The 19,152-nt window shown below is 43.0% G+C and overlaps 20 non-coding genes across 20 annotated transcripts; 9 read left to right on the top strand and 11 right to left on the bottom strand.

Moving 5' to 3' along the window:
- Positions 1 to 1,398: 1,398 nt before the first annotated feature.
- TRNAL-CAA (transfer RNA leucine (anticodon CAA)) lies at positions 1,399 to 1,508 on the bottom strand. The gene is made up of 2 exons: positions 1,471 to 1,508; positions 1,399 to 1,444 (listed from the first exon to the last, which is right to left on the bottom strand). It is a non-coding gene; the product is annotated as a tRNA-Leu (tRNA).
- Positions 1,509 to 1,785: 277 nt separating this feature from the next.
- TRNAR-UCG (transfer RNA arginine (anticodon UCG)) lies at positions 1,786 to 1,858 on the top strand. Its single transcript has one exon. It is a non-coding gene; the product is annotated as a tRNA-Arg (tRNA).
- Positions 1,859 to 3,012: 1,154 nt separating this feature from the next.
- On the bottom strand, positions 3,013 to 3,122 carry TRNAL-CAA (transfer RNA leucine (anticodon CAA)). The gene is made up of 2 exons: positions 3,085 to 3,122; positions 3,013 to 3,058 (listed from the first exon to the last, which is right to left on the bottom strand). It is a non-coding gene; the product is annotated as a tRNA-Leu (tRNA).
- A 277-nt stretch (positions 3,123 to 3,399) lies between these two features.
- TRNAR-UCG (transfer RNA arginine (anticodon UCG)) lies at positions 3,400 to 3,472 on the top strand. Its single transcript has one exon. It is a non-coding gene; the product is annotated as a tRNA-Arg (tRNA).
- A 1,154-nt stretch (positions 3,473 to 4,626) lies between these two features.
- TRNAL-CAA (transfer RNA leucine (anticodon CAA)) lies at positions 4,627 to 4,736 on the bottom strand. Its single transcript has 2 exons — positions 4,699 to 4,736; positions 4,627 to 4,665 (listed from the first exon to the last, which is right to left on the bottom strand). It is a non-coding gene; the product is annotated as a tRNA-Leu (tRNA).
- Positions 4,737 to 6,240: 1,504 nt separating this feature from the next.
- TRNAL-CAA (transfer RNA leucine (anticodon CAA)) lies at positions 6,241 to 6,350 on the bottom strand. Its single transcript has 2 exons — positions 6,313 to 6,350; positions 6,241 to 6,286 (listed from the first exon to the last, which is right to left on the bottom strand). It is a non-coding gene; the product is annotated as a tRNA-Leu (tRNA).
- Positions 6,351 to 6,627: 277 nt separating this feature from the next.
- On the top strand, positions 6,628 to 6,700 carry TRNAR-UCG (transfer RNA arginine (anticodon UCG)). The gene has a single exon. It is a non-coding gene; the product is annotated as a tRNA-Arg (tRNA).
- A 1,154-nt stretch (positions 6,701 to 7,854) lies between these two features.
- TRNAL-CAA (transfer RNA leucine (anticodon CAA)) lies at positions 7,855 to 7,964 on the bottom strand. The gene is made up of 2 exons: positions 7,927 to 7,964; positions 7,855 to 7,900 (listed from the first exon to the last, which is right to left on the bottom strand). It is a non-coding gene; the product is annotated as a tRNA-Leu (tRNA).
- A 277-nt stretch (positions 7,965 to 8,241) lies between these two features.
- TRNAR-UCG (transfer RNA arginine (anticodon UCG)) lies at positions 8,242 to 8,314 on the top strand. The gene has a single exon. It is a non-coding gene; the product is annotated as a tRNA-Arg (tRNA).
- A 1,154-nt stretch (positions 8,315 to 9,468) lies between these two features.
- TRNAL-CAA (transfer RNA leucine (anticodon CAA)) lies at positions 9,469 to 9,578 on the bottom strand. The gene is made up of 2 exons: positions 9,541 to 9,578; positions 9,469 to 9,514 (listed from the first exon to the last, which is right to left on the bottom strand). It is a non-coding gene; the product is annotated as a tRNA-Leu (tRNA).
- Positions 9,579 to 9,855: 277 nt separating this feature from the next.
- TRNAR-UCG (transfer RNA arginine (anticodon UCG)) lies at positions 9,856 to 9,928 on the top strand. The gene has a single exon. It is a non-coding gene; the product is annotated as a tRNA-Arg (tRNA).
- A 1,153-nt stretch (positions 9,929 to 11,081) lies between these two features.
- Positions 11,082 to 11,191, bottom strand: TRNAL-CAA (transfer RNA leucine (anticodon CAA)). Its single transcript has 2 exons — positions 11,154 to 11,191; positions 11,082 to 11,127 (listed from the first exon to the last, which is right to left on the bottom strand). It is a non-coding gene; the product is annotated as a tRNA-Leu (tRNA).
- A 277-nt stretch (positions 11,192 to 11,468) lies between these two features.
- On the top strand, positions 11,469 to 11,541 carry TRNAR-UCG (transfer RNA arginine (anticodon UCG)). Its single transcript has one exon. It is a non-coding gene; the product is annotated as a tRNA-Arg (tRNA).
- Positions 11,542 to 12,695: 1,154 nt separating this feature from the next.
- Positions 12,696 to 12,805, bottom strand: TRNAL-CAA (transfer RNA leucine (anticodon CAA)). The gene is made up of 2 exons: positions 12,768 to 12,805; positions 12,696 to 12,741 (listed from the first exon to the last, which is right to left on the bottom strand). It is a non-coding gene; the product is annotated as a tRNA-Leu (tRNA).
- A 277-nt stretch (positions 12,806 to 13,082) lies between these two features.
- TRNAR-UCG (transfer RNA arginine (anticodon UCG)) lies at positions 13,083 to 13,155 on the top strand. The gene has a single exon. It is a non-coding gene; the product is annotated as a tRNA-Arg (tRNA).
- Positions 13,156 to 14,309: 1,154 nt separating this feature from the next.
- TRNAL-CAA (transfer RNA leucine (anticodon CAA)) lies at positions 14,310 to 14,419 on the bottom strand. The gene is made up of 2 exons: positions 14,382 to 14,419; positions 14,310 to 14,355 (listed from the first exon to the last, which is right to left on the bottom strand). It is a non-coding gene; the product is annotated as a tRNA-Leu (tRNA).
- Positions 14,420 to 14,696: 277 nt separating this feature from the next.
- Positions 14,697 to 14,769, top strand: TRNAR-UCG (transfer RNA arginine (anticodon UCG)). The gene has a single exon. It is a non-coding gene; the product is annotated as a tRNA-Arg (tRNA).
- A 1,153-nt stretch (positions 14,770 to 15,922) lies between these two features.
- TRNAL-CAA (transfer RNA leucine (anticodon CAA)) lies at positions 15,923 to 16,032 on the bottom strand. Its single transcript has 2 exons — positions 15,995 to 16,032; positions 15,923 to 15,968 (listed from the first exon to the last, which is right to left on the bottom strand). It is a non-coding gene; the product is annotated as a tRNA-Leu (tRNA).
- A 1,506-nt stretch (positions 16,033 to 17,538) lies between these two features.
- TRNAL-CAA (transfer RNA leucine (anticodon CAA)) lies at positions 17,539 to 17,648 on the bottom strand. The gene is made up of 2 exons: positions 17,611 to 17,648; positions 17,539 to 17,584 (listed from the first exon to the last, which is right to left on the bottom strand). It is a non-coding gene; the product is annotated as a tRNA-Leu (tRNA).
- Positions 17,649 to 17,925: 277 nt separating this feature from the next.
- Positions 17,926 to 17,998, top strand: TRNAR-UCG (transfer RNA arginine (anticodon UCG)). The gene has a single exon. It is a non-coding gene; the product is annotated as a tRNA-Arg (tRNA).
- The last annotated feature ends 1,154 nt before the right edge of the window (positions 17,999 to 19,152 follow it).

The following is a 19,152-nucleotide window of genomic DNA, read 5'->3' as shown; positions in this document are numbered from 1 at the left end:
GACGTTACGAATAGTTTCATTGATAGCTGTAATTGTAATACGCTAGGAAAACATACTTATTGTATATTTATCTGTGTTACGTTCATCTATCTCGATCCTGCTATTTCCTGTCTCTCCTGTCCTGTCTTTGTGAGGCACGCCATCGCCGCAACGCATTGGCTGCCTCATTCCAGTCTGTCTGGTTTTGGACGCTTGCTGTCGCTAAGTAATCGCTAGCTAGCAAGCGTTCATTCTGTCTACCTGTCCTGATCTCCTCAGTCCTGGTTTATGCGCTCAGCGCTACTTTGCGCTGAGACGTTATTACGAAAGTGTTTGTGGCTGTTCAGATCTGCACCGGCTCTGTGCACCACAATCTCCTATTGGAGTCAGTCCTCTCCTCCACTAAACTGGGGATATCCTGATCCCTTGTGCTGGTGTGTGTACCTCCTTCACGTCAGCTTATGTGTTGTATGCTGACTGTGGAGATTACACCTCCAAGCTTAACACACTGCTAGTCCACACTGGGATTCTAACCTTTGCCTTACTTTGAACCCAATACCCTGATGGACCTGGGAAGAGACTCTAAGTAAACTATATGGCCCAGGGTTCAAACATTCATGGTGGCATCTCCCTTTCTGCTAAGCATTTTGTTTACTAACATGAGAAAATTAATTTCCTATATGATTTAGGAAATCCTTGTCTGCAATTCTGCTGTAAGCCAGACTTTTACAAAGGTGCAGACACAGCATGTCAAGTAGCACGATGCGATTCCTTCTTGTTGCAAGCTCAACAATTTCAAAAGGTTGCCTCGGTTCCCAATTTATATGAAGAGTTCTTGCCTGAAATTTGGAAAGTATGTCTGTCATTTCCTCTGAAAAGATATGATCCACACCGCAAATGGAACACTGCAATTGGTTTTCTTGCAACCTGAACTCTTTTCAAGGAAGGGTCCGTTGAAATTTCAACAAATGAGTCTTGTCAGAAGAGGGAATAACCCCACCTCTTTCACCAAAGGTCAGAACATACAGGGAAGACCTGTAAGTTATTGCCAAAACCTATCTCCTGAGTTCGGTCTCCTTACATATTTGTCACTTTACCTGTACACTAACCTTTTAAGATTTAGCAAAACAAATTGCCTCCAAAGCTTCTGATCCTGATGAAGTGAACTAGAAGAGAAGATGAGCTAACCCATATGACTGTAGGTGTGCCAAAGGGGATGGAATTTGTCAGTTTGTAAAACGTGTGTTAGAAAGCTTGTAGAAAAAAGTCGGCCTTGTTCCTTTTCTGCGAGATTTTCAAAAAGTCCATGTGAGGTTGCTGTTGAGAAGGCCCTTTGAAGAGCCTAGTAAATGAAAAGACCCAAGAGCTTGTTTTGGCAGGCCTGACCAATGTGCCATGATGGACAAAGTGAAAAAGCTCTGTCAGAAGTGGGATTTGAACCCACGCCTCCATTCGGAGACCAGAAGGCCCATGAGAAGGGAAGAGAAGCCTCTTGAGTCTGGCGCCTTAGACCACTCAGCCATCCTGACAAGCGGTGTACTATGTACCCATGCAGCTGGCACAATGACTATACTTAACAGAGAAGAGACAACCACAAACTTAGCCTAGAAGACTTCATGAACACTGCAAGGCATGTTTTTTTTTCTGAAAACACTAATCAAACTGCCATTTTGGATCACTGCAATACCTTAGACAGCAATGTCATGTGCCTGCTCTAACAAATGAAATCCTTTGTGCTTCTTGAGCGTCTTTTCCTATGCGGTGGCTGTTTCCAGTGGAAAATGGTTTCTTCATAAAGAGGCATGAGACCGCGTGGCCTAATGGATAAGGCGTCTGACTTCGGATCAGAAGATTGAGGGTTCGAGTCCCTTTGTGGTCGTTGAGCTCTGTTCTTGTCACTTCTGTAGAGTATTTGCTCCTCTTGTTGTAAATGTCCTCGGAGACTTTGCAAAAGCATGTGCTTCCTCACTCATGCTTATCATTCAATCCCTGCCCTTGACTGTTTACAGCTACAAAGGTGGCTGCTTTTGCTGAGCTTTCACCACAATGTCAATGACGCTAACTCTTTTCTTACAACTTGTGCAAGTCCCAGCAAAGTTTTTACATCAACCTCAAATAAACACTGCTAGTCCACACTGGGATTCTAACCTTTGCCTTACTTTGAACCCAATACCCTGATGGACCTTGGAAGAGACTCTAAGTAAACTATATGACCCAGGGTTCAAACATTCATGGTGGCATCTCTCTTTCTGCTAAGCATTTTGTTTACTAACATGAGAAAATTAATTTCCTATATGATTTAGGAAATCCTTGTCTGCAATTCTGCTGTAAGCCAGACTTTTACAAAGGTGCAGACACAGCATGTTAAGTGGCACGATGCGATTCCTTCTTGTTGCAAGCTCAACAATTTCAAAAGGTTGCCTCGGTTCCCAATTTATATGAAGAGTTCTTGCCTGAAATTTGGAAAGTATGTCTGTCATTTCCTCTGAAAAGATATGATCCACACCGCAAATGGAACACTGCAATTGGTTTTCTTGCAACCTGAACTCTTTTCAAGGAAGGGTCCGTTGAAATTTCAACAAATGAGTCTTGTCAGAAGAGGGAATAACCCCACCTCTTTCACCAAAGGTCAGAACATACAGGGAAGACCTGTAAGTTATTGCCAAAACCTATCTCCTGAGTTCGGTCTCCTTACATATTTGTCACTTTACCTGTACACTAACCTTTCAAGATTTAGCAAAACAAATTGCCTCCAAAGCTTCTGATCCTGATGAAGTGAACTAGAAGAGAAGATGAGCTAACCTATATGACTGTAGGTGTGCCAAAGGGGATGGAATTTGTCAGTTTGTAAAACGTGTGTTAGAAAGCTTGTAGAAAAAAGTCGGCCTTGTTCCTTTTCTGCGAGATTTTCAAAAAGTCCATGTGAGGTTGCTGTTGAGAAGGCCCTTTGAAGAGCCTAGTAAATGAAAAGACCCAAGAGCTTGTTTTGGCAGGCCTGACCAATGTGCCATGATGGACAAAGTGAAAAAGCTCTGTCAGAAGTGGGATTTGAACCCACGCCTCCATTCGGAGACCAGAAGGCCCATGAGAAGGGAAGAGAAGCCTCTTGAATCTGGCGCCTTAGACCACTCGGCCATCCTGACAAGCGGTGTACTATGTACCCATGCAGCTGGCACAATGACTATACTTAACAGAGAAGAGACAACCACAAACTTAGCCTAGAAGACTTCATGAACACTGCAAGGCATGTTTTTTTTTCTGAAAACACTCATCAAACTGCCATTTTGGATCACTGCAATACCTTAGACAGCAATGTCATGTGCCTGCTCTAACAAATGAAATCCTTTGTGCTCCTTGAGCGTCTTTTCCTATGCGGTGGCTGTTTCCAGTGGAAAATGGTTTCTTCATAAAGAGGCATGAGACCGTGTGGCCTAATGGATAAGGCGTCTGACTTCGGATCAGAAGATTGAGGGTTCGAGTCCCTTCGTGGTCGTTGAGCTCTGTTCTTGTCACTTCTGTAGAGTATTTGCTCCTCTTGTTGTAAATGTCCTCGGAGACTTTGCAAAAGCCTGTGCTTCCTCACTCATGCTTATCATTCAATCCCTGCCCTTGACTGTTTACAGCTACAAAGGTGGCTGCTTTTGCTGAGCTTTCACCACAATGTCAATGACGCTAACTCTTTTCTTACAACTTGTGCAAGTCCCAGCAAAGTTTTTACATCAACCTCAAATAAACACTGCTAGTCCACACTGGGATTCTAACCTTTGCCTTACTTTGAACCCAATACCCTGATGGACCTTGGAAGAGACTCTAAGTAAACTATATGACCCAGGGTTCAAACATTCATGGTGGCATCTCCCTTTCTGCTAAGCATTTTGTTTACTAACATGAGAAAATTAATTTCCTATATGATTTAGGAAATCCTTGTCTGCAATTCTGCTGTAAGCCAGACTTTTACAAAGGTGCAGACACAGCATGTCAAGTGGCACGATGCGATTCCTTCTTGTTGCAAGCTCAACAATTTCAAAAGGTTGCCTCGGTTCCCAATTTATATGAAGAGTTCTTGCCTGAAATTTGGAAAGTATGTCTGTCATTTCCTCTGAAAAGATATGATCCACACCGCAAATGGAACACTGCAATTGGTTTTCTTGCAACCTGAACTCTTTTCAAGGAAGGGTCCGTTGAAATTTCAACAAATGAGTCTTGTCAGAAGAGGGAATAACCCCACCTCTTTCACCAAAGGTCAGAACATACAGGGAAGACCTGTAAGTTATTGCCAAAACCTATCTCCTGAGTTCGGTCTCCTTACATATTTGTCACTTTACCTGTACACTAACCTTTTAAGATTTAGCAAAACAAATTGCCTCCAAAGCTTCTGATCCTGATGAAGTGAACTAGAAGAGAAGATGAGCTAACCCATATGACTGTAGGTGTGCCAAAGAGGATGGAATTTGTCAGTTTGTAAAACGTGTGTTAGAAAGCTTGTAGAAAAAAGTCGGCCTTGTTCCTTTTCTGCGAGATTTTCCAAAAGTCCATGTGAGGTTGCTGTTGAGAAGGCCCTTTGAAGAGCCTAGTAAATGAAAAGACCCAAGAGCTTGTTTTGGCAGGCCTGACCAATGTGCGATGATGGACAAAGTGAAAAAGCTCTGTCAGAAGTAGGATTTGAACCCACGCCTCCATCCAGAGACTAGAAGGCCCATGAGAAAGGAAGAGAAGCCTCTTGAGTCTGGCGCCTTAGACCACTCGGCCATCCTGACAAGCGGTGCACTATGTACCCATGCAGCTGGCACAATGACTATACTTAACAGAGAAGAGACAACCACAAACTTAGCCTAGAAGACTTCATGAACACTGCAAGGCATGTTTTTTTCTCTGAAAACACTCATCAAACTGCCATTTTGGATCACTGCAATACCTTAGACAGCAATGTCATGTGCCTGCTCTAACAAATGAAATCCTTTGTGCTCCTTGAGCGTCTTTTCCTATGCGGTGGCTGTTTCCAGTGGAAAATGGTTTCTTCATAAAGAGGCATGAGACCGTGTGGCCTAATGGATAAGGTGTCTGACTTCGGATCAGAAGATTGAGTGTTCGAGTCCCTTCGTGGTCGTTGAGCTCTGTTCTTGTCACTTTTGTAGAGTATTTGCTCCTCTTGTTGTAAATGTCCTCGGAGACTTTGCAAAAGCCTGTGCTTCCTCACTCATGCTTATCATTCAATCCCTGCCCTTGACTGTTTACAGCTACAAAGGTGGCTGCTTTTGCTGAGCTTTCACCACAATGTCAATGACGCTAACTCTTTTCTTACAACTTGTGCAAGTCCCAGCAAAGTTTTTACATCAACCTCAAATAAACACTGCTAGTCCACACTGGGATTCTAACCTTTGCCTTACTTTGAACCCAATACCCTGATGGACCTGGGAAGAGACTCTAAGTAAACTATATGGCCCAGGGTTCAAACATTCATGGTGGCATCTCCCTTTCTGCTAAGCATTTTGTTTACTAACATGAGAAAATTAATTTCCTATATGATTTAGGAAATCCTTGTCTGCAATTCTGCTGTAAGCCAGACTTTTACAAAGGTGCAGACACAGCATGTCAAGTAGCACGATGCGATTCCTTCTTGTTGCAAGCTCAACAATTTCAAAAGGTTGCCTCGGTTCCCAATTTATATGAAGAGTTCTTGCCTGAAATTTGGAAAGTATGTCTGTCATTTCCTCTGAAAAGATATGATCCACACCGCAAATGGAACACTGCAATTGGTTTTCTTGCAACCTGAACTCTTTTCAAGGAAGGGTCCGTTGAAATTTCAACAAATGAGTCTTGTCAGAAGAGGGAATAACCCCACCTCTTTCACCAAAGGTCAGAACATACAGGGAAGACCTGTAAGTTATTGCCAAAACCTATCTCCTGAGTTCGGTCTCCTTACATATTTGTCACTTTACCTGTACACTAACCTTTTAAGATTTAGCAAAACAAATTGCCTCCAAAGCTTCTGATCCTGATGAAGTGAACTAGAAGAGAAGATGAGCTAACCCATATGACTGTAGGTGTGCCAAAGGGGATGGAATTTGTCAGTTTGTAAAACGTGTGTTAGAAAGCTTGTAGAAAAAAGTCGGCCTTGTTCCTTTTCTGCGAGATTTTCAAAAATTCCATGTGAGGTTGCTGTTGACAAGGCCCTTTGAAGAGCCTAGTAAATGAAAAGACCCAAGAGCTTGTTTTGGCAGGCCTGACCAATGTGCCATGATGGACAAAGTGAAAAAGCTCTGTCAGAAGTGGGATTTGAACCCACGCCTCCATTCGGAGACCAGAAGGCCCATGAGAAGGGAAGAGAAGCCTCTTGAGTCTGGCGCCTTAGACCACTCAGCCATCCTGACAAGCGGTGTACTATGTACCCATGCAGCTGGCACAATGACTATACTTAACAGAGAAGAGACAACCACAAACTTAGCCTAGAAGACTTCATGAACACTGCAAGGCATGTTTTTTTTTCTGAAAACACTCATCAAACTGCCATTTTGGATCACTGCAATACCTTAGACAGCAATGTCATGTGCCTGCTCTAACAAATGAAATCCTTTGTGCTTCTTGAGCGTCTTTTCCTATGCGGTGGCTGTTTCCAGTGGAAAATGGTTTCTTCATAAAGAGGCATGAGACCGCGTGGCCTAATGGATAAGGCGTCTGGCTTCGGATCAGAAGATTGAGGGTTCGAGTCCCTTCGTGGTCGTTGAGCTCTGTTCTTGTCACTTCTGTAGAGTATTTGCTCCTCTTGTTGTAAATGTCCTCGGAGACTTTGCAAAAGCATGTGCTTCCTCACTCATGCTTATCATTCAATCCCTGCCCTTGACTGTTTACAGCTACAAAGGTGGCTGCTTTTGCTGAGCTTTCACCACAATGTCAATGACGCTAACTCTTTTCTTACAACTTGTGCAAGTCCCAGCAAAGTTTTTACATCAACCTCAAATAAACACTGCTAGTCCACACTGGGATTCTAACCTTTGCCTTACTTTGAACCCAATACCCTGATGGACCTTGGAAGAGACTCTAAGTAAACTATATGACCCAGGGTTCAAACATTCATGGTGGCATCTCCCTTTCTGCTAAGCATTTTGTTTACTAACATGAGAAAATTAATTTCCTATATGATTTAGGAAATCCTTGTCTGCAATTCTGCTGTAAGCCAGACTTTTACAAAGGTGCAGACACAGCATGTTAAGTGGCACGATGCGATTCCTTCTTGTTGCAAGCTCAACAATTTCAAAAGGTTGCCTCGGTTCCCAATTTATATGAAGAGTTCTTGCCTGAAATTTGGAAAGTATGTCTGTCATTTCCTCTGAAAAGATATGATCCACACCGCAAATGGAACACTGCAATTGGTTTTCTTGCAACCTGAACTCTTTTCAAGGAAGGGTCCGTTGAAATTTCAACAAATGAGTCTTGTCAGAAGAGGGAATAACCCCACCTCTTTCACCAAAGGTCAGAACATACAGGGAAGACCTGTAAGTTATTGCCAAAACCTATCTCCTGAGTTCGGTCTCCTTACATATTTGTCACTTTACCTGTACACTAACCTTTTAAGATTTAGCAAAACAAATTGCCTCCAAAGCTTCTGATCCTGATGAAGTGAACTAGAAGAGAAGATGAGCTAACCCATATGACTGTAGGTGTGCCAAAGGGGATGGAATTTGTCAGTTTGTAAAACGTGTGTTAAAAAGCTTGTAGAAAAAAGTCGGCCTTGTTCCTTTTCTGCGAGATTTTCCAAAAGTCCATGTGAGGTTGCTGTTGAGAAGGCCCTTTGAAGAGCCTAGTAAATGAAAAGACCCAAGAGCTTGTTTTGGCAGGCCTGACCAATGTGCCATGATGGACAAAGTGAAAAAGCTCTGTCAGAAGTGGGATTTGAACCCACGCCTCCATTCGGAGACCAGAAGGCCCATGAGAAGGGAAGAGAAGCCTCTTGAGTCTGGCGCCTTAGACCACTCGGCCATCCTGACAAGCGTTGTACTATGTACCCATGCAGCTGGCAAAATGACTATACTTAACAGAGAAGAGACAACCACAAACTTAGCCTAGAAGACTTCATGAACACTGCAAGGCATGTTTTTTTCTCTGAAAACACTCATCAAACTGCCATTTTGGATCACTGCAATACCTTAGACAGCAATGTCATGTGCCTGCTCTAACAAATGAAATCCTTTGTGCTCCTTGAGCGTCTTTTCCTATGCGGTGGCTGTTTCCAGTGGAAAATGGTTTCTTCATAAAGAGGCATGAGACCGCGTGGCCTAATGGATAAGGCGTCTGACTTCGGATCAGAAGATTGAGGGTTCGAGTCCCTTCGTGGTCGTTGAGCTCTGTTCTTGTCACTTCTGTAGAGTATTTGCTCCTCTTGTTGTAAATGTCCTCGGAGACTTTGCAAAAGCCTGTGCTTCCTCACTCATGCTTATCATTCAATCCCTGCCCTTGACTGTTTACAGCTACAAAGGTGGCTGCTTTTGCTGAGCTTTCACCACAATGTCAATGACGCTAACTCTTTTCTTACAACTTGTGCAAGTCCCAGCAAAGTTTTTACATCAACCTCAAATAAACACTGCTAGTCCACACTGGGATTCTAACCTTTGCCTTACTTTGAACCCAATACCCTGATGGACCTGGGAAGAGACTCTAAGTAAACTATATGACCCAGGGTTCAAACATTCATGGTGGCATCTCCCTTTCTGCTAAGCATTTTGTTTACTAACATGAGAAAATTAATTTCCTATATGATTTAGGAAATCCTTGTCTGCAATTCTGCTGTAAGCCAGACTTTTACAAAGGTGCAGACACAGCATGTCAAGTGGCACGATGCGATTCCTTCTTGTTGCAAGCTCAACAATTTCAAAAGGTTGCCTCGGTTCCCAATTTATATGAAGAGTTCTTGCCTGAAATTTGGAAAGTATGTCTGTCATTTCCTCTGAAAAGATATGATTCACACCGCAAATGGAACACTGCAATTGGTTTTCTTGCAACCTGAACTCTTTTCAAGGAAGGGTCCATTGAAATTTCAACAAATGAGTCTTGTCAGAAGAGGGAATAACCCCACCTCTTTCACCAAAGGTCAGAACATACAGGGAAGACCTGTAAGTTATTGCCAAAACCTATCTCCTGAGTTCGGTCTCCTTACATATTTGTCACTTTACCTGTACACTAACCTTTTAAGATTTAGCAAAACAAATTGCCTCCAAAGCTTCTGATCCTGATGAAGTGAACTAGAAGAGAAGATGAGCTAACCCATATGACTGTAGGTGTGCCAAAGGGGATGGAATTTGTCAGTTTGTAAAACGTGTGTTAGAAAGCTTGTAGAAAAAAGTCGGCCTTGTTCCTTTTCTGCGAGATTTTCCAAAAGTCCATGTGAGGTTGCTGTTGAGAAGGCCCTTTGAAGAGCCTAGTAAATGAAAAGACCCAAGAGCTTGTTTTGGCAGGCCTGACCAATGTGCCATGATGGACAAAGTGAAAAAGCTCTGTCAGAAGTGGGATTTGAACCCACGCCTCCATTCGGAGACCAGAAGGCCCATGAGAAGGGAAGAGAAGCCTCTTGAGTCTGGCGCCTTAGACCACTCGGCCATCCTGACAAGCGGTGTACTATGTACCCATGCAGCTGGCAAAATGACTATACTTAACAGAGAAGAGACAACCACAAACTTAGCCTAGAAGACTTCATGAACACTGCAAGGCATGTTTTTTTCTCTGAAAACACTCATCAAACTGCCATTTTGGATCACTGCAATACCTTAGACAGCAATGTCATGTGCCTGCTCTAACAAATGAAATCCTTTGTGCTCCTTGAGCGTCTTTTCCTATGCGGTGGCTGTTTCCAGTGGAAAATGGTTTCTTCATAAAGAGGCATGAGACCGCGTGGCCTAATGGATAAGGCGTCTGACTTCGGATCAGAAGATTGAGGGTTCGAGTCCCTTTGTGGTCGTTGAGCTCTGTTCTTGTCACTTCTGTAGAGTATTTGCTCCTCTTGTTGTAAATGTCCTCGGAGACTTTGCAAAAGCCTGTGCTTCCTCACTCATGCTTATCATTCAATCCCTGCCCTTGACTGTTTACAGCTACAAAGGTGGCTGCTTTTGCTGAGCTTTCACCACAATGTCAATGACGCTAACTCTTTTCTTACAACTTGTGCAAGTCCCAGCAAAGTTTTTACATCAACCTCAAATAAACACTGCTAGTCCACACTGGGATTCTAACCTTTGCCTTACTTTGAACCCAATACCCTGATAGACCTGGGAAGAGACTCTAAGTAAACTATATGACCCAGGGTTCAAACATTCATGGTGGCATCTCCCTTTCTGCTAAGCATTTTGTTTACTAACATGAGAAAATTAATTTCCTATATGATTTAGGAAATCCTTGTCTGCAATTCTGCTGTAAGCCAGACTTTTACAAAGGTGCAGACACAGCATGTCAAGTGGCACGATGCGATTCCTTCTTGTTGCAAGCTCAACAATTTCAAAAGGTTGCCTCGGTTCCCAATTTATATGAAGAGTTCTTGCCTGAAATTTGGAAAGTATGTCTGTCATTTCCTCTGAAAAGATATGATCCACACCGCAAATGGAACACTGCAATTGGTTTTCTTGCAACCTGAACTCTTTTCAAGGAAGGGTCCGTTGAAATTTCAACAAATGAGTCTTGTCAGAAGAGGGAATAACCCCACCTCTTTCACCAAAGGTCAGAACATACAGGGAAGACCTGTAAGTTATTGCCAAAACCTATCTCCTGAGTTCGGTCTCCTTACATATTTGTCACTTTACCTGTACACTAACCTTTTAAGATTTAGCAAAACAAATTGCCTCCAAAGCTTCTGATCCTGATGAAGTGAACTAGAAGAGAAGATGAGCTAACCCATATGACTGTAGGTGTGCCAAAGGGGATGGAATTTGTCAGTTTGTAAAACGTGTGTTAGAAAGCTTGTAGAAAAAAGTCGGCCTTGTTCCTTTTCTGCGAGATTTTCAAAAAGTCCATGTGAGGTTGCTGTTGAGAAGGCCCTTTGAAGAGCCTAGTAAATGAAAAGACCCAAGAGCTTGTTTTGGCAGGCCTGACCAATGTGCCATGATGGACAAAGTGAAAAGCTCTGTCAGAAGTGGGATTTGAACCCACGCCTCCATTCGGAGACCAGAAGGCCCATGAGAAGGGAAGAGAAGCCTCTTGAGTCTGGCGCCTTAGACCACTCGGCCATCCTGACAAGCGGTGTACTATGTACCCATGCAGCTGGCACAATGACTATACTTAACAGAGAAGAGACAACCACAAACTTAGCCTAGAAGACTTCATGAACACTGCAAGGCATGTTTTTTTCTCTGAAAACACTCATCAAACTGCCATTTTGGATCACTGCAATACCTTAGACAGCAATGTCATGTGCCTGCTCTAACAAATGAAATCCTTTGTGCTCCTTGAGCGTCTTTTCCTATGCGGTGGCTGTTTCCAGTGGAAAATGGTTTCTTCATAAAGAGGCATGAGACCGCGTGGCCTAATGGATAAGGCGTCTGACTTCGGATCAGAAGATTGAGGGTTTGAGTCCCTTCGTGGTCGTTGAGCTCTGTTCTTGTCACTTCTGTAGAGTATTTGCTCCTCTTGTTGTAAATGTCCTCGGAGACTTTGCAAAAGCCTGTGCTTCCTCACTCATGCTTATCATTCAATCCCTGCCCTTGACTGTTTACAGCTACAAAGGTGGCTGCTTTTGCTGAGCTTTCACCACAATGTCAATGACGCTAACTCTTTTCTTACAACTTGTGCAAGTCCCAGCAAAGTTTTTACATCAACCTCAAATAAACACTGCTAGTCCACACTGGGATTCTAACCTTTGCCTTACTTTGAACCCAATACCCTGATAGACCTGGGAAGAGACTCTAAGTAAACTATATGACCCAGGGTTCAAACATTCATGGTGGCATCTCCCTTTCTGCTAAGCATTTTGTTTACTAACATGAGAAAATTAATTTCCTATATGATTTAGGAAATCCTTGTCTGCAATTCTGCTGTAAGCCAGACTTTTACAAAGGTGCAGACACAGCATGTCAAGTGGCACGATGCGATTCCTTCTTGTTGCAAGCTCAACAATTTCAAAAGGTTGCCTCGGTTCCCAATTTATATGAAGAGTTCTTGCCTGAAATTTGGAAAGTATGTCTGTCATTTCCTCTGAAAAGATATGATCCACACCGCAAATGGAACACTGCAATTGGTTTTCTTGCAACCTGAACTCTTTTCAAGGAAGGGTCCGTTGAAATTTCAACAAATGAGTCTTGTCAGAAGAGGGAATAACCCCACCTCTTTCACCAAAGGTCAGAACATACAGGGAAGACCTGTAAGTTATTGCCAAAACCTATCTCCTGAGTTCGGTCTCCTTACATATTTGTCACTTTACCTGTACACTAACCTTTTAAGATTTAGCAAAACAAATTGCCTCCAAAGCTTCTGATCCTGATGAAGTGAACTAGAAGAGAAGATGAGCTAACCCATATGACTGTAGGTGTGCCAAAGGGGATGGAATTTGTCAGTTTGTAAAACGTGTGTTAGAAAGCTTGTAGAAAAAAGTCGGCCTTGTTCCTTTTCTGCGAGATTTTCAAAAAGTCCATGTGAGGTTGCTGTTGAGAAGGCCCTTTGAAGAGCCTAGTAAATGAAAAGACCCAAGAGCTTGTTTTGGCAGGCCTGACCAATGTGCCATGATGGACAAAGTGAAAAAGCTCTGTCAGAAGTGGGATTTGAACCCACGCCTCCATTCGGAGACCAGAAGGCCCATGAGAAGGGAAGAGAAGCCTCTTGAGTCTGGCGCCTTAGACCACTCGGCCATCCTGACAAGCGGTGTACTATGTACCCATGCAGCTGGCACAATGACTATACTTAACAGAGAAGAGACAACCACAAACTTAGCCTAGAAGACTTCATGAACACTGCAAGGCATGTTTTTTTCTCTGAAAACACTCATCAAACTGCCATTTTGGATCACTGCAATACCTTAGACAGCAATGTCATGTGCCTGCTCTAACAAATGAAATCCTTTGTGCTCCTTGAGCGTCTTTTCCTATGCGGTGGCTGTTTCCAGTGGAAAATGGTTTCTTCATAAAGAGGCATGAGACCGCGTGGCCTAATGGATAAGGCGTCTGACTTCGGATCAGAAGATTGAGGGTTCGAGTCCCTTCGTGGTCGTTGAGTTCTGTTCTTGTCACTTCTGTAGAGTATTTGCTCCTCTTGTTGTAAATGTCCTCGGAGACTTTGCAAAAGCCTGTGCTTCCTCACTCATGCTTATCATTCAATCCCTGCCCTTGACTGTTTACAGCTACAAAGGTGGCTGCTTTTGCTGAGCTTTCACCACAATGTCAATGACGCTAACTCTTTTCTTACAACTTGTGCAAGTCCCAGCAAAGTTTTTACATCAACCTCAAATAAACACTGCTAGTCCACACTGGGATTCTAACCTTTGCCTTACTTTGAACCCAATACCCTGATAGACCTGGGAAGAGACTCTAAGTAAACTATATGACCCAGGGTTCAAACATTCATGGTGGCATCTCCCTTTCTGCTAAGCATTTTGTTTACTAACATGAGAAAATTAATTTCCTATATGATTTAGGAAATCCTTGTCTGCAATTCTGCTGTAAGCCAGACTTTTACAAAGGTGCAGACACAGCATGTCAAGTGGCACGATGCGATTCCTTCTTGTTGCAAGCTCAACAATTTCAAAAGGTTGCCTCGGTTCCCAATTTATATGAAGAGTTCTTGCCTGAAATTTGGAAAGTATGTCTGTCATTTCCTCTGAAAAGATATGATCCACACCGCAAATGGAACACTGCAATTGGTTTTCTTGCAACCTGAACTCTTTTCAAGGAAGGGTCCGTTGAAATTTCAACAAATGAGTCTTGTCAGAAGAGGGAATAACCCCACCTCTTTCACCAAAGGTCAGAACATACAGGGAAGACCTGTAAGTTATTGCCAAAACCTATCTCCTGAGTTCGGTCTCCTTACATATTTGTCACTTTACCTGTACACTAACCTTTTAAGATTTAGCAAAACAAATTGCCTCCAAAGCTTCTGATCCTGATGAAGTGAACTAGAAGAGAAGATGAGCTAACCCATATGACTGTAGGTGTGCCAAAGGGGATGGAATTTGTCAGTTTGTAAAACGTGTGTTAGAAAGCTTGTAGAAAAAAGTCGGCCTTGTTCCTTTTCTGCGAGATTTTCCAAAAGTCCATGTGAGGTTGCTGTTGAGAAGGCCCTTTGAAGAGCCTAGTAAATGAAAAGACCCAAGAGCTTGTTTTGGCAGGCCTGACCAATGTGCCATGATGGACAAAGTGAAAAAGCTCTGTCAGAAGTGGGATTTGAACCCACGCCTCCATTCGGAGACCAGAAGGCCCATGAGAAGGGAAGAGAAGCCTCTTGAGTCTGGCGCCTTAGACCACTCGGCCATCCTGACAAGCGGTGCACTATGTACCCATGCAGCTGGCACAATGACTATACTTAACAGAGAAGAGACAACCACAAACTTAGCCTAGAAGACTTCATGAACACTGCAAGGCATGTTTTTTTCTCTGAAAACACTCATCAAACTGCCATTTTGGATCACTGCAATACCTTAGACAGCAATGTCATGTGCCTGCTCTAACAAATGAAATCCTTTGTGCTCCTTGAGCGTCTTTTCCTATGCGGTGGCTGTTTCCAGTGGAAAATGGTTTCTTCATAAAGAGGCAAGAGACCGCGTGGCCTAATGGATAAGGCGTCTGACTTCGGATCAGAAGATTGAGGGTTCGAGTCCCTTTGTGGTCGTTGAGTTCTGTTCTTGTCACTTCTGTAGAGTATTTGCTCCTCTTGTTGTAAATGTCCTCGGAGACTTTGCAAAAGCCTGTGCTTCCTCACTCATGCTTATCATTCAATCCCTGCCCTTGACTGTTTACAGCTACAAAGGTGGCTGCTTTTGCTGAGCTTTCACCACAATGTCAATGACGCTAACTCTTTTCTTACAACTTGTGCAAGTCCCAGCAAAGTTTTTACATCAACCTCAAATAAACACTGCTAGTCCACACTGGGATTCTAACCTTTGCCTTACTTTGAACCCAATACCCTGATGGACCTTGGAAGAGACTCTAAGTAAACTATATGACCCAGGGTTCAAACATTCATGGTGGCATCTCCCTTTCTGCTAAGCATTTTGTTTACTAACATGAGAAAATTAATTTCCTATATGATTTAGGAAATCCTTGTCTGCAATTCTGCTGTAAGCCAGACTTTTACAAAGGTGCAGACACAGCATGTCAAGTGGCACGATGCGATTCCTTCTTGTTGCAAGCTCAACAATTTCAAAAGGTTGCCTCGGTTCCCAATTTATATGAAGAGTTCTTGCCTGAAATTTGGAAAGTATGTCTGTCATTTCCTCTGAAAAGATATGATCCACACCGCAAATGGAACACTGCAATTGGTTTTCTTGCAACCTGAACTCTTTTCAAGGAAGGGTCCGTTGAAATTTCAACAAATGAGTCTTGTCAGAAGAGGGAATAACCCCACCTCTTTCACCAAAGGTCAGAACATACAGGGAAGACCTGTAAGTTATTGCCAAAACCTATCTCCTGAGTTCGGTCTCCTTACATATTTGTCACTTTACCTGTACACTAACCTTTTAAGATTTAGCAAAACAAATTGCCTCCAAAGCTTCTGATCCTGATGAAGTGAACTAGAAGAGAAGATGAGCTAACCCATATGACTGTAGGTGTGCCAAAGGGGATGGAATTTGTCAGTTTGTAAAACGTGTGTTAGAAAGCTTGTAGAAAAAAGTCGGCCTTGTTCCTTTTCTGCGAGATTTTCAAAAAGTCCATGTGAGGTTGCTGTTGAGAAGGCCCTTTGAAGAGCCTAGTAAATGAAAAGACCCAAGAGCTTGGTTTGGCAGGCCTGACCAATGTGCCATGATGGACAAAGTGAAAAGCTCTGTCAGAAGTGGGATTTGAACCCACGCCTCCATTCGGAGACCAGAAGGCCCATGAGAAGGGAAGAGAAGCCTCTTGAGTCTGGCGCCTTAGACCACTCGGCCATCCTGACAAGCTGTGTACTATGTACCCATGCAGCTGGCACAATGACTATACTTAACAGAGAAGAGACAACCACAAACTTAGCCTAGAAGACTTCATGAACACTGCAAGGCATGTTTTTTTCTCTGAAAACACTCATCAAACTGCCATTTTGGATCACTGCAATACCTTAGACAGCAATGTCATGTGCCTGCTCTAACAAATGAAATCCTTTGTGCTTCTTGAGCGTCTTTTCCTATGCGGTGGCTGTTTCCAGTGGAAAATGGTTTCTTCTTCATAAACAGGCATGAGACCGCGTGGCCTAATGGATAAGGCGTCTGACTTCGGATCAGAAGATTGAGGGTTTGAGTCCCTTCCTGGTCGTTGAGTTCTGTTCTTGTCACTTCTGTAGAGTATTTGCTCCTCTTGTTGTAAATGTCCTCGGAGACTTTGCAAAAGCCTGTGCTTCCTCACTCATGCTTATCATTCAATCCCTGCCCTTGACTGTTTACAGCTACAAAGGTGGCTGCTTTTGCTGAGCTTTCACCACAATGTCAATGACGCTAACTCTTTTCTTACAACTTGTGCAAGTCCCAGCAAAGTTTTTACATCAACCTCAAATAAACACTGCTAGTCCACACTGGGATTCTAACCTTTGCCTTACTTTGAACCCAATACCCTGATGGACCTTGGAAGAGACTCTAAGTAAACTATATGACCCAGGGTTCAAACATTCATGGTGGCATCTCCCTTTCTGCTAATCATTTTGTTTACTAACATGAGAAAATTAATTTCCTATATGATTTAGGAAATCCTTGTCTGCAATTCTGCTGTAAGCCAGACTTTTACAAAGGTGCAGACACAGCATGTCAAGTGGCACGATGCGATTCCTTCTTGTTGCAAGCTCAACAATTTCAAAAGGTTGCCTCGGTTCCCAATTTATATGAAGAGTTCTTGCCTGAAATTTGGAAAGTATGTCTGTCATTTCCTCTGAAAAGATATGATCCACACCGCAAATGGAACACTGCAATTGGTTTTCTTGCAACCTGAACTCTTTTCAAGGAAGGGTCCGTTGAAATTTCAACAAATGAGTCTTGTCAGAAGAGGGAATAACCCCACCTCTTTCACCAAAGGTCAGAACATACAGGGAAGACCTGTAAGTTATTGCCAAAACCTATCTCCTGAGTTCGGTCTCCTTACATATTTGTCACTTTACCTGTACACTAACCTTTTAAGATTTAGCAAAACAAATTGCCTCCAAAGCTTCTGATCCTGATGAAGTGAACTAGAAGAGAAGATGAGCTAACCCATATGACTGTAGGTGTGCCAAAGGGGATGGAATTTGTCAGTTTGTAAAACGTGTGTTAGAAAGCTTGTAGAAAAAAGTCGGCCTTGTTCCTTTTCTGCGAGATTTTCCAAAAGTCCATGTGAGGTTGCTGTTGAGAAGGCCCTTTGAAGAGCCTAGTAAATGAAAAGACCCAAGAGCTTGTTTTGGCAGGCCTGACCAATGTGCCATGATGGACAAAGTGAAAAGCTCTGTCAGAAGTGGGATTTGAACCCACGCCTCCATTCGGAGACCAGAAGGCCCATGAGAAGGGAAGAGAAGCCTCTTGAGTCTGGCGCCTTAGACCACTCGGCCATCCTGACAAGCTGTGTACTATGTACCCATGCAGCTGGCACAATGACTATACTTAACAGAGAAGAGACAACCACAAACTTAGCCTAGAAGACTTCATGAACACTGCAAGGCATGTTTTTTTCTCTGAAAACACTCATCAAACTGCCATTTTGGATCACTGCAATACCTTAGACAGCAATGTCATGTGCCTGCTCTAACAAATGAAATCCTTTGTGCTCCTTGAGCGTCTTTTCCTATGCGGTGGCTGTTTCCAGTGGAAAATGGTTTCTTCATAAAGAGGCATGAGACCGCGTGGCCTAATGGATAAGGCGTCTGACTTCGGATCAGAAGATTGAGGGTTTGAGTCCCTTCGTGGTCGTTGAGCTCTGTTCTTGTCACTTCTGTAGAGTATTTGCTCCTCTTGTTGTAAATGTCCTCGGAGACTTTGCAAAAGCCTGTGCTTCCTCACTCATGCTTATCATTCAATCCCTGCCCTTGACTGTTTACAGCTACAAAGGTGGCTGCTTTTGCTGAGCTTTCACCACAATGTCAATGACGCTAACTCTTTTCTTACAACTTGTGCAAGTCCCAGCAAAGTTTTTACATCAACCTCAAATAAACACTGCTAGTCCACACTGGGATTCTAACCTTTGCCTTACTTTGAACCCAATACCCTGATAGACCTGGGAAGAGACTCTAAGTAAACTATATGACCCAGGGTTCAAACATTCATGGTGGCATCTCCCTTTCTGCTAAGCATTTTGTTTACTAACATGAGAAAATTAATTTCCTATATGATTTAGGAAATCCTTGTCTGCAATTCTGCTGTAAGCCAGACTTTTACAAAGGTGCAGACACAGCATGTCAAGTGGCACGATGCGATTCCTTCTTGTTGCAAGCTCAACAATTTCAAAAGGTTGCCTCGGTTCCCAATTTATATGAAGAGTTCTTGCCTGAAATTTGGAAAGTATGTCTGTCATTTCCTCTGAAAAGATATGATCCACACCGCAAATGGAACACTGCAATTGGTTTTCTTGCAACCTGAACTCTTTTCAAGGAAGGGTCCGTTGAAATTTCAACAAATGAGTCTTGTCAGAAGAGGGAATAACCCCACCTCTTTCACCAAAGGTCAGAACATACAGGGAAGACCTGTAAGTTATTGCCAAAACCTATCTCCTGAGTTCGGTCTCCTTACATATTTGTCACTTTACCTGTACACTAACCTTTTAAGATTTAGCAAAACATATTGCCTCCAAAGCTTCTGATCCTGTTGAAGTGAACTAGAAGAGAAGATGAGCTAACCCATATGACTGTAGGTGTGCCAAAGGGGATGGAATTTGTCAGTTTGTAAAACGTGTGTTAGAAAGCTTGTAGAAAAAAGTCGGCCTTGTTCCTTTTCTGCGAGATTTTCCAAAAGTCCATGTGAGGTTGCTGTTGAGAAGGCCCTTTGAAGAGCCTAGTAAATGAAAAGACCCAAGAGCTTGTTTTGGCAGGCCTGACCAATGTGCCATGATGGACAAAGTGAAAAAGCTC

Source organism: Hyperolius riggenbachi, chromosome 8 (assembly GCF_040937935.1).
Source record: "Hyperolius riggenbachi isolate aHypRig1 chromosome 8, aHypRig1.pri, whole genome shotgun sequence".
Classification (NCBI taxonomy): Eukaryota; Metazoa; Chordata; class Amphibia; order Anura; family Hyperoliidae; genus Hyperolius; species Hyperolius riggenbachi.
This window is presented reverse-complemented; position numbering and strand designations above follow the sequence as displayed.